The 16,595-nt window shown below is 42.4% G+C and overlaps 1 protein-coding gene across 1 annotated transcript in view; it reads right to left on the bottom strand.

Moving 5' to 3' along the window:
* The window catches only part of LOC307016858 (5'-nucleotidase domain-containing protein 1-like), a 64,068-nt gene that overhangs the window by 29,115 nt on the left and 18,358 nt on the right, over nt 1–16,595 (bottom strand). The gene's annotated exons all lie outside the window — the stretch shown is intronic.

Raw genomic sequence — 16,595 nt, 5'->3', positions numbered from 1 at the left:
AACATTTTTCCTTCTCATAAAACATTGGCAGAGAGGATTTTTTGAAGAATTTGGAGCCTGTATTGGTAACTTCCTCGGTTCTCTGCCGGCAGCCTTCCTCTTCCTCGCCTCCGTTTGCACGTCCTTTCCAAAACCAACTCTCACTTAGAGGAAGAGCATCAAACTGTTGACAAGACTGTGTTTCGCTTCACAAACATCATGTGCAAACAAGGCCCTAGCTAGCAGAAACTCAATATAGCTTGGGTTGAAGACTAAAAAACAGCTACAGTTTCTTGGAGACACTTGCTGGGATCTCTGCTTGTTGCCTGGCAACAGAGCACACATCTCTGTTTAGTAGAAACTTCATATCGCAATAAGCTGTTTATATCTTTCTGCACATGTACTGTTTTCAATGTTCATCCTCAAAAATAGGGACAAATATGTGAAGTATGGGCCATTCAGTTACATTTACTCTTGGATAGTGAAAAGGAATGTGACAGATACTGTATATCTCCAGCTCAAAACACTGTGAAACCTGTTTGATAAGTAAAACACTATTCTACCTATGGAATGAGAATTTTCGAATACAGGTCGTCTGTTTTTAAATATGATTAATTCACACGAAGAGGAGATAAAGCAACATAATAAGAAAAATTATTAAAGCATTGAAATGTTAAAGTAATCAAGTCAGTGTGAGAATGTGAGATATAGTCTTGTTAACTACTAGACAGGATCATTTAACATGGTGATCCTCATGCTCAAACCGCTGTGTAAAATATCTTTGGGTTTAGTGTAGTCCTTCTTTCCTTACTCCATATAATTTAAACTGCCAACATCAGCGACCGCAGGTGAGCGCTCCCTGAGCCACGGGCATCTTTGGTGAACTCCTAGAATAAATGAAAGAGTAGTGTGGGGGTGGAGTCGACATTTAACGAGTTTCTTGGCTGCAGATATGCCACTGCATCTCATCATGAAAGTGGCTGTGACCAAAGCGAGGCAGGGCTGCTTTTTTATTTCATTTGGATCTTTTTTGTTTTTTTGGTGTGTCAGAATTAATGCCTCCCTATCTAAATCTGGCCACTGTGAGGTTTTAATGTAAACGACTACTTAGATTTGATAGGTCCCTGGGTTAGCTCGCTGTCTATTGTGCATAAACATGTAATTATGAGGGGAGATGTTTTGTATGGACAGCAGTAGAGCACGATAAGGAGCTCTCCTCTCACAGCAGGCTGGCTGGGTGGTATTTCTGGGAAGGGTCTGTAACCATTGTTTTGCCCCTCCAAACAGTGCTGCACTCCACACGTGACTTAATGCTTCTCTGGTGGCTTTAATTACCTCTGCTGAGGACAGGGCTTGTCCCCCAACATGCACAGCTCTGTTTTCCACATTAGCCTGAAACCAGTCACATCTGTGTGTCTGAATGAATCGGTTGAATGTGTTTTGCCCCCTGTTCCTCCTTTAGGAGAAGATCAAATGTGAACTATTATTTTCTGGTTTACACAATGTTACATAATGTTGTAATATTGGTTATTTGTGGTGGGACTGGTTTGATGTTTGACTTATGATAATTGGGTGCTATTCTGAGACCAAAATGATACTGTCTTCAATGTCTCCCTTTGAGAATGATTTAATTATCTAATAAAATAGGCTAACTTTGCAATTGCTAAATCCAGATGCCAAAGGATTATGAGACTTCAAATAATGCGACAGTGATTTATCAGGACTTTGTTCCTTCTTTCAACAGAAACACCATGAGAAAAGAAACCCCTTTTTAGGTTTACTCATGTGAATAATATCTGCCCCTTTAGCTGCTAAATGTCCCTATATATTCACCAGCTAATTGCTATCTACGTCTGCAAAATAATGAGCTTAAAGATGCTAAAAGTCACATTAGAGCAGAGGTGAACTAAACAGAAATGAATGGTAATTAGAGCAACACTTTTCACATAGACATGTACTAAGCAGGACAGATCAGAGTGTCTAAATCAGCTCAAATATGTCTTTGTCATTTTGAACAGCAACTACTATAAGCTAATATCAGACGCTAATATTGATATTGTCCTGGCTAATTTATTAGTAGATCTGTAAACAAAATCAATATTACAAGAACCTTAAATAATACAAATTAAAATGAATTTAGATGACCAAACATGAGTTGAGGTTTCCCTCTGAAAAGTAAAATATAGGAATACAAAATTGTTATTCCTTTAAAGCATTTGGTTAAAAATCACAGTTTTATTTCTGGCTGAGAAGTACAATATACATATTTGTACGTGTATTTGTATTGCCTTGCTTTTGCTGGTTTTGACTGTTGACTGTTTTTGGTGCCAGCGTTTTGAGGATGCTTTGGGGCCTGAGAAAACGGACTGAGTAATTGAAGGTTGATGACTAGGCATGCCTGCACGAAAGAGTGGAAAGCAGGAGCTAAAGATAGAGTGTTGGAGCTGGGAAGTGAGGGTGGTTAAGATTTAAAGTTTTAATATCCAAACGCCACTAAGAGGCACTTGGAGCTTTATGAATGGAAGGACTGAAGCCGGACCTCCTGGCTGAGTGTTGGCTACAATTACAGACCAAAAGAAAAAATCATGTTGGAAGTTTGACCAACCTGAGGCTAACTGTAATTCAGAATAGCAACCAAAGGCCTTCACTGCATCCTTCTGGATTTTCTTTTCTTCCCTTCAGACAAAGTTTCGCCCAAGTCTTTATGGAATTATAGAATATTGGTTCATGAGAAAGAGGAATTAAAGCCAGAGACGTAAAATATTGCGGTTATGAAATCAGGCTTTGCTCTCATTTTAGGATTTATTTATATGTGCAGGTAATGGTTTGCTTTAAATCCAGTTACCTTAATCAAAACTGAGTAAGTGCTATAATGAGCAATACTTTTCACTTTTCTGTTTCTCCCTCAGCAGCTCATAGTCAGCAGCTTCTACAGGCGTAGATGTTGCAATCTGTCTGGCAGCTGAGATCTCTACGGAAATCATGTTCCTTGAATACGTACAGAAATATTACACGCATATTCGTTCATTGCCGGGATTGTGGCAACCCAAAACTCACAAAAGACATCAGATGAGTCAAAAATACAATTGATAGCATTAATGAATTACATTTATTAAAATGATAAAAATCTGTTAATTATCTATAGATTTGTTTTGGTCGTAACATGAACAATGAAATGTTTGTGTGTGAAATCGTGCAAGCAGATGTTTGAGGTCCTTGCAATGATAACCTAATTGACTGTAATGCCTTTCCAATTAGTTTAGTTTCCCCTGATTTCATTATATTACCTTGAATAAATGGTACAAAGACCTGCTTCCAATAAAAGTGAAGAGGTTCTGGTTAGCAGCAACAACATGGCAAAGCTTAAGGCAGGGCTCACAGGTTTTTGGGCTGTAAACCTGGAGGAGAGTCGAGGTGAGTTGAGTATAGCCGTACCAAGCGTATGTTACTGTGTAAGCCAGTGGTCATCGACCGGTCGATCGCGATTGACGAGTCGAAAAAAAGTAAAAAGAGGACGAAAAGTAAAAAAAAAAAATTATGTTTTTCTTTTAATAAAGTTTTTAGATGTAAGCCTATCATCCACCACCCCGTTAGCAGGTGCCACTTGATCGACGTATCATGAGACATTCCTTGTCGCTCCCGAAAATAATAGACTGACTTCAAGTGATGCTGCATATTTTTGAACTCATTCCACTTATGGTAGATACCGACTACAACAAAATGAACATATTTTACCGTGATTTAATTCTAATACACGTTTCAAAATGATGCCGGAATGACTACATACTGATACCGGTTAGTAAAAACCATGCTTTAATGCTTCGACAAGTGTGCAGACAACACGGCAGGCGAAAAACCTTTTAAAATGCGTGTTTTCTGAATGGAGATCAGATCAATCAGGCTAAGCTAACGTTGTAGTGTAACAACATGATACAGACAAAGATACAACAGCGACTGTATTCGCCATGACACAGACAGTCTGTGGTTTGTTCATGTTTAACTTTTGTCCAGTTTCTGAACAGATATGAGGAGCTGTGAGCTCTGAGCAGAGGTCGCGTTAACCGAATATTATTCGTCTATGACAGATTTTTTTTAACAATGACGGAAAAATATGAAAGCAGTCCGTCACTTTGACAGATTAGAACAAACTCGGAACAGCGCCAAAGTTTCCCCGCAGCATGGCTCCGGTGTAATGCCGTGTTATGCATGCCCGCCAAAAAGGAAATTATACAGTTTCCAAACCTAACTTTGCCGTACAAATCATTGAAATGTCTGCAGTTCACGCCCCCCCCCGTTGACAGTTCACGAAGAGTTCCGCCCCCTCGTCAGAGTTGTGTAAAGGCCGACGGGTAATACTGGATTTTGACGGAGATTTTACGATCCTGTCCGTCAAAATGACGGGCAGCGAAAAAGAGTGCTAACAGCTACTGATGGCAGTTTGACACTGAAGCTTCGATACGTGCTTCAAACCCTGGACTTCCTATTCCATAGAAGCAGTGCTTCGAAGCTTGCTTCAAATCACTTGACATATGACGTCCGAAGCAGCAACTGCTCCATTGCCTGAATGAATCACTTGACTGGTTCGCAGTCCAATCACGCGATTCAATGCACTGCCTGGTCTCTATTCTGATAGGTGACAGGTTGAAACAGTTTCGAATTTGAGCACTTCAACACTTTATAACCGCTCTAAACAATGCGCAATGTGTGGGTTGTTGTCGTAGTTTGCGTTGTTGCTGTTAAGTTGTTGTTGGTATTGCATTTGTATTGGATCATTAAAGAGCAAGCCAGGAAGAAAGATAGGTCGTTCAGGCTCGGGAAACACTTCACAATGTGGAGAAGTTGTGAACAAAAAGACAATTATGAGTATTAAAAGAAAAGTTAAACAATTTAAAGAATAGATAGCCCAGTGGATAGAGCCGGCGGCCCGCATGCAGCGACGTCCTGCGCGCAACTGGTTCAAATCCTGGAATGGATGAACTTTTAATCATCGCTAACATGGACTCATCACACCAACCTCAACACCAAAACAGCTCGACAGCCGCTCTTCTTCCTCCGCAGTCTGAAGGTTCAACATGGACTCCAGGATACACCACCATAGAGAGGATCCTGACCTTCTGCAGGTGCACCATAGAGAGCATCCTTACCTTCTACAGGTGCACCATAGAGAGCATCCTGACCTTCTACAGGTGCACCATAGAGAGCATCCTGACCTTCTACAAGTGCACCATAGAGAGCATCCTGACCTTCTACAGGTGCACCATAGAGAGCATCCTGACCTTCTACAGGTGCACCATAGAGAGGATCCTGACCTTCTACAGGTGCACCATAGAGAGGATCCTGAGCTTCTACAGGTGCACCATAGAGAGCATCCTGAGCTTCTACAGGTGCACCATAGAGAGGATCCTGACCTTCTGCAGGTGCACCATAGAGAGCATCCTGACCTTCTACAGGTGCACCATAGAGAGCATCCTGACCTTCAGGTGCACCATAGAGAGTATCCTGACCTTCTACAGGTGCACCATAGAGATCATCCTGACCTTCTACAGGTGCACCATAGAGAGCATCCTGACCTTCAGGTTCACCATAGAGAGTATCCTGACCTTCTACAGGTGCACCATAGAGAGCATCCTGACCTTCTACAGGTGCACCATAGAGAGCATCCTGACCTTCTACAGGTGCACCATAGAGAGGATCCTGACCTTCTACAGGTGCACCATAGAGAGGATCCTGACCTTCTACAGGTGCACCATAGAGAGGATCCTGACCTTCTACAGGTGCACCATAGAGAGCATCCTGACTGGCTGCATCACGGCCTGGTATGGCAGTTGCACCGCCCTCAACCGTAAGACTCTCCAGAGGGTAGGATGTCAAACTAAATTTCATTGCCGGCCACATTAGCATTATGGTTGCACTCAAAATGCCGGTTGTAACTTTAAGACTATATAAATATACATACATAAATATATGATATATATTAAATAATGTATTATATTACATGATTGTCCCTGCATTAGATTATTATAGGTTTTGGTAATAAATTCATAAATAACTACGTCTGAAAGCCGAAGTCTAGGGCAAATAATTGCAAGCAAATATTCAACAATTGCACCAATTGTACAAATTAATCAGAAAATGAGTTTGGTTACATAAACACACAGTTGTGCGTTGATAAATTGCGCACGTAGACACACTTACATCTCTCTCTCTTACTGTTACATAAATCCCATGAATTTATGAATTAAGTTAGCCTCATCATATCTCATCAATCAGTGATTCTTTTTTTTAGATCAAGCGCTATTTAAGCATTTATAAGTTGAATTCAGCAATAGTTTAATAGTCTGAGAGTCAAGACTTTGAAACCCCCCCTGTTTCAGACTGGGATGTTACTATCAGCCTGTCACTCATTATTTTAGGAAGCCTGTGGGAGGATCCGAGTGAGAGGAGACGGTGATCGCGAAAGTTCTCCTCCTACCTTCTCAAAGTATTTATTTTATTTTAAGAATTTCATACTCTGCAAGCCAAGACCTCCTCGTCTTTAATCGAGCAAAAACCTGAAATAACTGTTAAGCAAGTAAAAAAAACATAAATGCCTGTGTGACTCTGCATTAACAGCGACTGATCTGAAAGAGCGGCCCTTATTCTGCCTTTAGATTCTGGGACTTGTGTTGCTTGTCTCTGTTGCTGAAACAGACTTTTCTCCGTGTTTGGTGTCTCTGTGCCGCTGAAACTAAGTTATGCTCCTTGAGCTCTGTCACAGACTGCCTGACTCAGAGTAGTGCTGCTATAGAGAGGTGCAGGGATGATGTATTTACCCAGAAGTAAGCTGCGCATGGGTTCCCTCGACAAAAAAGCAATGGGATTTCTCCATAGGATTTTGGAAAATAGCTCGAAATAAGGTCTGTGGAAAACGAAGCTGTTTGATAAATGCACGTTTTGTTCAGCTGGAACATGTCTACCCTACTTTTATAATTTTCGAATCATAAATCTAATCGCCAGAAGCTAAATGCTAACGTTATGCTATAAACGAACTACAGCCGAATATAGCAGGGTCGCACGATCTTCAACGTCACGCCAACTTAAGATCGATATTCAAAAATACAGATTCAAAATTGTACAAGTTTAAGGGTTTGTGTTAACAGTTTGCAAGAGCGCAGGTACTAGCTTTCAAACAGAACAGGGCAAACAAACTTAGCGGGAGTGTTTACGTGTTCGGTATAATGACGTACAACGTCCTCGACAACTTCTGTAGTCGTATTCTACCACTTGTTAACAACCATCGTTTTTTAAAGATCACCAGCTGATGCATTTAATGTCATAGAACAAAACGTGAACCGTCTCTTAAATTGGTGTCAACCACAGACCTTATTTCTCCTGGCTGACCTTGGTATCACTGGGGTGGCACTCACATGCTTCTCATCATATCTTGCTGACAAACAACAATATGTTCAACTCAACAACCACAAGTGAAGACGCTCCGCTGTTTCACGGGGTGTTCCCCAGGGGTCAGTGCTGGGTCCTCTTCTATTAATCGTCTAACTCAGTGGTTTTCAAACTGTGGGGCGTGACCCCTGGTGGGTCGCGGAGGTACTGCAGGGGGGGCGTGGGAAGATTTTTTTATTTTATTATTTTCTCCTTTTAGCTTTGTGAAGCACCTTGAGATGACGTTGTTTTTAAAGTGTGCTATATAAATCAAATGTATTATTATTATTAATATTATTATTATTCAACATTGAGAATGAACTGAGAGTGGTAGTCTCAAAACAACAGCCCCAGTTTGAGAAGATCTGCAAGGGAAAGCAAGCACACACAAGTCATTGAGGCTATGTGTGGAATAGGAATGGTAAAGTGATGTGATCGTTTGCAACCTGCAGTAGAAATAGTAGTTCATTAATATATTTTCCTTAAAGAAATTTGAATTTAAAAATTTACTACTCTGGGAAAAAGGCCTGCTAGTTTTAATAAGGCCAAATTAATTCACAGTATCTATTACAAGCACTTTTGTTCATGTGTAATCCATAATAAAATATACAATTATAGTTGGATCTTTGTATCTTATTATTTTTAGCAGAGAAAATGTGATGTTTTTACAACAATATACAATTAATCCTACCAATATAGATGGGAACCGGGTTAGGGGGTCCCGAAAATATTTCCAATTACCCAAGGGGGTCCCGACTGAAAAAGTTTGGGAACCACTGGTCTAACTCCTTCTCCTTGGCATTTTCCTCCCTCACTATAAGCTCCTCTTCCGTATGCTATGTGGAAGACACACAGGTATACATCCCCACCAAACCCAAAACTGACCTCTCTCAAAACCTGCCTTCATTACCTCTGGAGCTGGATGAGCAGGAACTTCCTGAAGCTCAATGGAGGCAAAACACAGGCGCTGCTCATTGGCTCGAAAACCACCCTCAACAATGCTCAATCCTCCACTACTCCTGACATCATTGTCCATGACGCAGTCACGCAGAGCTACAATAATGCGGTAGTGTACATGGTTAAATGTCATCTGGGTTGGAAGTACACCATCCGGACTGAAATCTTGTTCAAAGCATTTGTCACATTCCGTATTGACTTCTGTAATGACATACTCTTAGGCCTTCCCACCAAACGTCTTAACAAGCTAAAAATCCGTAATCCGGCTTGTTAATCAATGCTACTTCATGTCCCCAAAACATGCCTGCTTTTGAATGTTGTTCTGTCAGCCCTGTCTGTATTTTATATTTTACTTTGAATGTTTCCTTTATCCATTGTAAGGTGTCTTTGGGTATAATGAAAGGCAAAAGTATTATTATTATTATCATTATTATTATACATCAGTTCACAGTCCACGTGTTTATATGTTATTACAATAAGCAGTATTTTATTACATTGTACAGTTTTAAATTGTACATGTAAATAGGTTACTTATTCCTGCCTTTTCTAATTGCAAAAATGTTTTACGTTTTATTTTGATGTCTTAACAATATTGTATGTTGCACTGTTGGAGGAGCCTAGTAATTTAGATTGTAATGCTAACATCTACACTGTAGCTATTCTGCAAATGACAATAAAGCCTTTGAATCTATGTGTATGTGATTTATGTTAAAGGACATACACCTTCTAGTAAATAAAATTACATTAAATGTAATTGCTGTTAACAGTCACCATAACGCCTTCACCATCTGCTCATATGTTTCTACTACGATTTCATAGTCCACTACAGTTGAATGAGTGAGTGTCAGTGTTAGACTTCAGCTGTATGTCTTGCATCAGATGTTTGTAGTTATTATCCTATGTCCCGCCTCTTATTCCCTGCTCCTCCTCCCCTCTCTGGGTAGCACGGAGGACTCAGGCCTACAGACTTACTGGTGCTGTTAGTGGTAAACAAAGGTGTTGGAGGCCAATCTGTGGTAGATCTCTACCGACCAATCACTGTCATTTCACAGTGCTGTTGTTGTTTTCAAATTCCTTTTTACATTCCTTTTTACGTTCCATTCCCACTCCCTTGATTCCGTCGACTGAATTTGAGATAAAAGCCCAAAAACATCTTGTCAGCTCCAGAGAGTCCTCTGTTTCCAAACCTTTCTCTGAATTCACGTGAGCTGAACATGGAGAAAAATAGATCATCACTACTTTACCACACTGGGTTCCTCCTCATTGAAATCAATGAAAATAAATGTGGACAGACACATATACTGTACAGCTTAACATTCACAATGTACTGTATATTTAAATGTCGTGGACTTGAAATCTTAGAAATCCCAGAGATAAAGCTGGCTTCTTAACATAAAACACTTGTGATGCTGGACAGTCAGTTTACAATTGATGGAATTAGATTTTCAGAAACATATTTTTTATTTATTTAATGACGGTGACATTAATGGAGCTGTAGTTAAAATATAGAAAGGATAAGCCCATTTCATCCACTAATTTTGCAAGCAAAATCTAACCTACTTTTTTTTTTGGAAATGTTATGCTATTCAACATTTGGGAGCAGGTGTAGTTGACAAGACCTCTGTGTCTTTGCACACTTACTGTACTGACATACAGTATAAACATGGCCTATGTGGTCTCCAATGTTCTTTACTGAGTGTAATGACAGCAACAGACCAAAACAACCACAAACTATCCCTGTGTGTACCCGGCTACTAGAGTACAATAGATGAATAACTTTGATTAAAACAGAAAAAACTAGCGATAAAGGATTACCAGCAAATGTTTGTCAATTTATTGTAGGACCAGTGAAAAGACAGGGGTGTCTTGTTCAGCAACTAATTGTTTTTAACAAAATCATTGATCATAATCCGGGATAACATAATCACATAATCAAGAAACAAACTTCCACCTTGATAACCTGTTGGCCAGCCATGCTGATAATCTTTACTGCTCAGATAAGTTCTGAGTTGTGCTGTGTATCTTTATCCCAATGCAGACTGAGACACCATTACAATTGCTTCGTTCAGGAGCAGGTAAACACAGTTGTGATTGACAATATGGTAAACCAGTAGGAGATGGTACTAGCATATTATGATCAACTCATGTCACATTCACATGGTGATAACTTTAATCTACATAAACATGTTTTTAAACAGATCTCGGTTTAATTGACTTTACTGCTTCTTTAAATGTTCTGAAACAATGACAACATTTTTGGTGATATCTTTCTTGCTTCTTGTCAGTATATTCTGACACTTGAGAACTGCTTCTGTAGAGATACACGTAAGCATTTTAGCAGACCTACATAAAGACGGGTGCTAATGTTAACTGACTAACTTCAGGTTAATGGGAGCATCATGCACATGTTTATATAACACATCCATTTAAACATTATAAATGCTGCATTCACATGCCACGCTATTTGGTCTTGGCCTCGTTTGGCGCAGAGCCATGAGGTTAAAACAGACAGTTATGTTTTGTTTCTATGGTTACCTCCTCTGCTCGCTTGCATGTCCAAATATCAGCGGTAACTAGGTCAAAGTTTAAATAATTTGAACTTTGAGCGCAGCACTCACAACGTTTTTGAGTGGTGCACGACGCAGAGCCGTTTTACCATGTATCATGTGAATGCAGTGGCGAGGCGTGACTTTTATACCTAGGCCCTCTGACCTTCACCCCCTTTGTAAAAAACAAAAAAAGAGTTATTACGTCACAACGGCCCGGGGTGCAAAACGCATCAACGAAAGCGACCCTCTACCACACAAAACAACACCTGTAAATAACCCAATTTGTGTTCTTCGAAATTGAAAAGGATATTGCATTATGTTTGTTACTTTCGTTGCAGTTGTAAGTCTTAAAGGTCCCATGTCATGCTTTTCCGGTTATTACCCGTCCCCTTGTGTGTTATGAAGGTTTTTATGCATGTAAACGGTCTGCAGAGTCACAAACCCTCAAAGTACTCTAATGTCATGTCTAAGAAACTTATAGTGAAAGTTTATTCTTTATGTTAGTTTTGTCATGTCCCTTTGTCCTGTGCTTTATGTTTATTCCCTTAATTGATTCTCCCTCTCATTTCAGGCCTCCACGCTCCCCGCCCCCTTCTGTCTACTGCGTCCTTGATTATTTTTCCCGCCCTGATTGTTTCCACCTGTGTCCCCTTTACCTGTGTATATATTGTGTTAGCTCCCTCCTGTTCATTGTCAGTTCGTTGTCTCTCTATGACCTACGTTCCTGCTTACCCCCTTCCTCTCATCTCGTCAGCCTTCGAGCAGCTTCAGGACGCCAAGGTTTTCAACAAGTTAGACCTGCGCAACGCTTATCATTTGGTCAGGATCGGGGAGGGCGATGAATGGAAGACGGGTTTTAACACCCCTTCAGGCCACTATGAATACCTTGTAATGCCATTTGGATTATCAAATGCTCCTGCTGTTTTCCAGGCTATGATCAACGACGTGTTGAGGGAGTTTCTGAACCGTTTCGTTTTTGTCTATCTTGACGACATTCTGATCTACTCCCCTGACCTTGACACCCATAAACAACATGTCCACCAGGTCCTACAAGAGCTGCTCCAGAATAGGTTGTTTGTCAAAAAAATGCGAATTCCATGCAGAGACAGTGACTTTTTTGGGCTTCATCATTTCTCCAGGTCAGGTTAGGATGGACCCAGAGAAGGTTAGCGCAGTAGCTTGTTGGCCTACCCCTGACTCTCGTAAGAAAGTGCAGTAGTTTTTAGGCTTTGAAATTTTTTACAGATGTTTTGTGCGGAGTTTCAGTGCTATTGCAGCTCCTCTTCATGTCCTCACGTCCCCTCAAGTGCCTTTTTAGTGGTCTCCTCAGGCTGAGGAGGCTTTTTCTCGGCTTAAAGGAATGTTCACCTCTGCTCCCATACTCACCCTGCCGGACACCACTCGTCAGTTTGTGTTAGAAGTGGATGCCTCCAACGAAGGGGTGGTAGCGGTCCTCTCCCAGCGACTACAGAAGGACAACAAACTTCACCCCTGCGCTTTCCTGTCCAGGAAGCTCTCCCCAGCAGAGAGAAATTACGACGTGGGAAACCGTGAGTTGCTGGCCGTGAAGCTGGCACTGGAAGACTGGAGGCATTGGTTGGAGGGAGCCGAGCATCCTTTTGTGGTCTGGACCGATCACAAAAACCTGGAGTATATAAGAAAAGCCAAAAGACTGAACTCCCGCCAGGCTAGGTGGAACTTGTTTTTTAACCGTTTTGACTTTGTTCTTTCCTACAGGCCGGGGTCTCAGAATGTCAAGCCTGACGCTCTGTCCCGTCTGTTTGATCCTGTGCCTGCAGCCAAGGAGCCGGAACCCATCATCCCATTAAACCGGTTGGTAGGAGCGCTGACTTGGTCAGTAGAGAAGGAGGTAATACGAGCCAATGCTGGAGCTCCTGCACCAAGGGGTTGCCCGCCTAACCGGCTTTTCGTTCAGGAGGCCGAGCGACCACAGGTGATCCTCTGGGCTCACACTTCGCTGCTCACCTCGGAGTCAAGAGAACTATGTTCATTATAAAACAACGTTTCTGGCGAACATCCATGGAGAAGGAGGTGAAGGAGTATGTGGAGGCGTGCCCTGTCTGCGCTCGAAACAAGACCTCTTCCAGGGCGCGACTAGGACTATTACAACCACTCCCTATTCCCAACAGACCCTGGTCAGAGATCTCCATGGACTTCGTCACTGGCCTGCCCCTCTCTAGAGGTAAAACCACAGTTCTCACGGTAGTAGACCGGTTTTTTAAAAATGACACATTTCATTGTTCTGTCCAAGATGCCCTCAGCTAAGGAAACGGCTGAGGTCATCTTGCATAATGTGTTTCGGCTTCATGGTTTCCCAAAGGATATTGTCTCCGACCGGGGCCCCCAGTTTGTGTCACGCTTCTGGAAGGAGTTCTTCAGCCTCATCGGTGCCACGGTCAGTCTCTCGTCTGGATACCATCCGGAGTCTAAAGGCCAGACAGAGCGCCTAAATCAAGAACTGGAGACCCTGCCTGTGCTGCCTGGTGTCCCAGAATCCATCCTCCTGGAGCGAGCACCTCACCTGGCTTGAGTATGCGCACAACATCCTCCCTACTTCTGCCACGGGCCTGTCCCCGTTTTACTGTGTTTATGGCTACCAGCCGCCACTGTTCCCAGCCACGGAGGGAGAGGTCACGGTCCCGTCTGCCCACGCTCTGGTCAGGCGTTGTCGGCGCGTGTGGGCTGCGGCTAGGAAGATCCTCTGCAGGAATTCACAACTGGTTAAAAGAGCAGCAGACCAAAAACGCCGACCAGCCCCTGTATACCAGCCAGGCCAAAAAGTCTGGCTTTCCACACGAGACCTTCCCCTCCACGTACTCTCGCGAAGATTGGCTCCCCGGTTTGTGGGTCCTTTTCCCATCACCAAGGTCATCAACCCGGTTTCAGTGAGACCAAGGCTTCCCAGGGCCATGAAGGTACATCCCACCTTCCATGTAGGGAAACTAAAACCATTGAAGGAGAACTCTATGGTTCCCACCGCCAAACCCCCCCCCCCCCCCCCCCCGGATGATCGATGGAGGTCCGGTTTACACAGTCAAGACACTATTGGCTAGTCGGAAAAGGGGTAGAGGGCGACAGCTAGTGGTTGACTGGAAGGGTTATGGCCCTGAGGAGCGGACATGGATTCCTTCCCGCTTCGTCATAGATAAGAGCCTCATTGAGGATTTTGACCGCCTCAACTCAGAGGAGCCTGGGCCGTCAGGAGCCGTCGCTAGAAGGGGGGGTACTGTCATGTCTAAGAAACTTATAGTGAAAGTTTATTCTTTATGTTAGTTTTGTCATGTCCCTTTGTCCTGTGCTTTATGTTTATTCCGTTAATTAATTCTCCCTCTCATTTCAGGCCTCCACGCTCCCAGCCCCCTTCTGTCTACTGCGTCCTTGATTATTTTTCCCGCCCTGATTGTTTCCACCTGTGTCCCCTTTACCTGTGTATATATTGTGTTAGCTCCCTCCTGTTCATTGTCAGTTCGTTGTCTCTCTATGACCTACGTTCCTGCTTACCTCACGGACTTCTTACGGATCTATGTTATTGATCACTGTTCTAGTTTTCCTCGAAAGAGTGTTTTTGTTTTCCTTGTTTTCATTACTGTGCAAATTCCAGTAAAGTCTTTATTTTGAAACACTATCCGAGTCTGAGTTTAAGTCGTGCAATTGAGTTCATGCATCAGAGTTCACTCCTTGACATCTAACACAGAAAAGATCTGTCAATGCTGCCCCAGAACGCCTCGTTGGATATTGATCTTTTTCTTCGTGGGTACATTGACGTGCCCATACCCAAATGTACCCATTGGTCCAAATGGACCAATCCGTGGAGCCGTTACGTTACGTCCGCAGAGCCGTTAGGTTAAGTCAGTGGATTGGTCCAAATGGACTTCCTCACACACACACACTCAATCTTTTCTCAGCTGCAGATCCGCCAATTTCTCCTCCCTGAGACAGCTGGACGCGGCGAGGCTGTGAGTCGGTGTGTGAGCACACACACAAACTCCCAGCCAGGCTGCGGGGGTGTGTGTGTGTTCGGGCTGGGTTTAGCTGTGTCTCGCTGTCTCGCAGACGGCCCCTGGGCTCATAGGGAGGGGGGGCAGGAGCTCCAACAAGCCATTTAGGACAGAGTGAATACACATACTATTTGGAAAATTGCACAATATAAATCTATTTTAGTAGACCTCAACAATGGAATAATGATCAGTAGAAATGGCCATGACATGGGACCTTTAAGTGTAATTTGGCATGCTTTTATTTTGAAGGCGAGTTTACGCTATTGACAGGAAGTTGTTGTTGCTATGGAAACAAGAAAAGCTTCACAGCAGGCGGAACTTGTCATAAAGTCCTTGATAATAAAACCCACCCATTTAGAGGGAAGATATGTACTGTCATTTGACATTACTCTCTTGTTCAGTTACTATAGTGGGCCCTGTGAATTTACAGCAGGACCACCAATCAGCTCCTATCTTCACAGTAACTCGCAGAGACGGCTAAAGGAGCTTCTTTCATTTAACCCTTCACATTCCAACAGAAACTGAATAGGCAGATTCGAAGGATTTGTTTCTATAGAAATTTTATTTTAAATACAATCAAATCGAGTTATTTTAGTAAAACTAATGAAAAATATAACAACAAATATATTAAAAAAATATATTTTTTTAATGTTAAAAATGTTAACATTTTTAATATTATTTTGTAGAATATCTTAGGCCCTCAGAGACGGCCTAGAGCAGGGATATTCAACAAAAATTCAACGAGGTCCAGTTAGAGAAAGTCTCCCCATGCAAAGGTACGGAACATCAAAATGTCTAACTTGCTTTATGAATTAGTGTGATATATTTAAGCAATAGCTCACGACAGGCCGTGGTATATGCTCATTATATCACAGCTAAGGGGCGTGGTTCGGCCCGACGCGAAGCGGAGGGTCGACAAACCCCTTAGCTGTGATATAATGAGCATATATCACGGCCTGAAGTGAGCTATTGCTTTTATAAAACGGTTACCAAGTGTGGCAATATGAAAGAAAAATACAAACTAATTTAAATAGTTTTTATTAGTAAATAATGATGTTCAAAATAAAATAGTCCCTCCGTTGCCTTCTACACAAAACATAGTGCAAGGTGGTTGCTATGCAACAACACTAACAGCAAGCAAACATATTAGACAGAGAGCGTTGATCCATTATTTGGCTGTTTATTTACATTAATGTGTATGTTGCTGTTTATTGTGCATCCACTGAAAAACTGTCCAGCATCAGTAGCATTGCTTACGTGGTCACTTGTATAGGTTGAGGTTGGTCGAGGCTGTTGCTTGGCGTGGCGAGAATATTGCTCCACTTTCTCCGGTCCCCGAGATTGGGCTTCCAGTAGCTCTGGAGAGAGCTTCGCACCTGTGGCCACTAACGGTCATAATTTCTCTGCTTTGTTTCAAGACCCGCATCAGAAAGCTTTTCAATGGTGGTACTCAGTGCTTGAATTGGGCCGGTACTCACCGGTACGCAGTACCGGCACTTCTGATTTTTACCCATGTGGTACCGGCACTTCTTACTGAGTACCGGCAAGGTGCCGGTACTCAGTAAAATGCCGGTACTCAGCCGCCGGCAATATATATATATATTGTAAACGCAACGCAGCGCAAATGTGGGTCTGACTCTGCCTCACAGAGGGTGACTGGCTGTCTACATGA

Source organism: Notothenia rossii, assembly GCF_949606895.1.
Source record: "Notothenia rossii genome assembly, chromosome: 8".
NCBI classification, from domain to species: Eukaryota; Metazoa; Chordata; class Actinopteri; order Perciformes; family Nototheniidae; genus Notothenia; species Notothenia rossii.
This window is presented reverse-complemented; position numbering and strand designations above follow the sequence as displayed.